Source organism: Octopus bimaculoides, chromosome 3 (genome assembly GCF_001194135.2).
Source record: "Octopus bimaculoides isolate UCB-OBI-ISO-001 chromosome 3, ASM119413v2, whole genome shotgun sequence".
Classification (NCBI taxonomy): domain Eukaryota; kingdom Metazoa; phylum Mollusca; class Cephalopoda; order Octopoda; family Octopodidae; genus Octopus; species Octopus bimaculoides.
The window spans coordinates 162,300,616-162,301,485 of NC_068983.1; positions in this window are offsets into that span (position 1 = coordinate 162,300,616).

Below are 870 nucleotides of genomic sequence, written 5' to 3' on the forward strand. Positions count from 1 at the left end.
CCATCTTTTTTTGAAGCATTCACTAGACAAGACTTCCCTTTCTACTCTCACCTTCTTCTTCAGGTGATACTTGAAGAAGTTGATGAGAGATTGCCCAGAGAGGAAAGTCTTTGTCTCTAGACCTTTCAGACGCGTCCACCATACACATTCTTTCGCCATAGCCACAAGTACGATGAAAATAGCTCTTCCTTCCCGTTTAAAGGAAGGAGGCGCGACAATATTCACGATAGACTTGGCTGATAGACCGACTCGTCCCACACGCGATAGCAGTTGTTCGACGCAAGCCCACAACTCGGAAATGTACAGAACAGTTTCGTCGCTCCGCTCACATCTCGGACAGGTTGGCCCCGTGTTTCTCGAGCCATTGCCTGTAGAGCTTATCCCGAATGGGTAGTGCTTCTCGATAGCACTGCCAGGCCAGGGATCTCTGGAAGTTGTCCATAGGTCCTGGCCCGAAAGTCGTCTTAAACAGGCGGGTCAGGTATTCCTTGTCAACGCCCAGATTCGCCTCGAGATTGTCGTCGTACCTTCCCTCCACAAATCCACTATAGAATGCATTAGTTGTGATGAAGTCGCTCAAGGTTGACCCGGGTTGTTGGAGTTGCCGGAGAGCAACGCGACACTCGCGGTGCCATTCGCCCTTCCTTGGCCTCTTCTTGATCCACAACTACAGTTCGGTGATGGAGACGAGCTGCGGGAAAGCACGCCACACAAACGGCGACCACACCTGTTCACCGTCGTCTACGTAGAGCCGAAGATGTCACAATCACAGCACGTGTCTGCGCATCATCAACCACGGCATGCCCAGCCCTCCTTTTAAAGGGTGTTGGCAGCAAACGGATCGCCTAACCATCGGAACGCTTCCTTTCC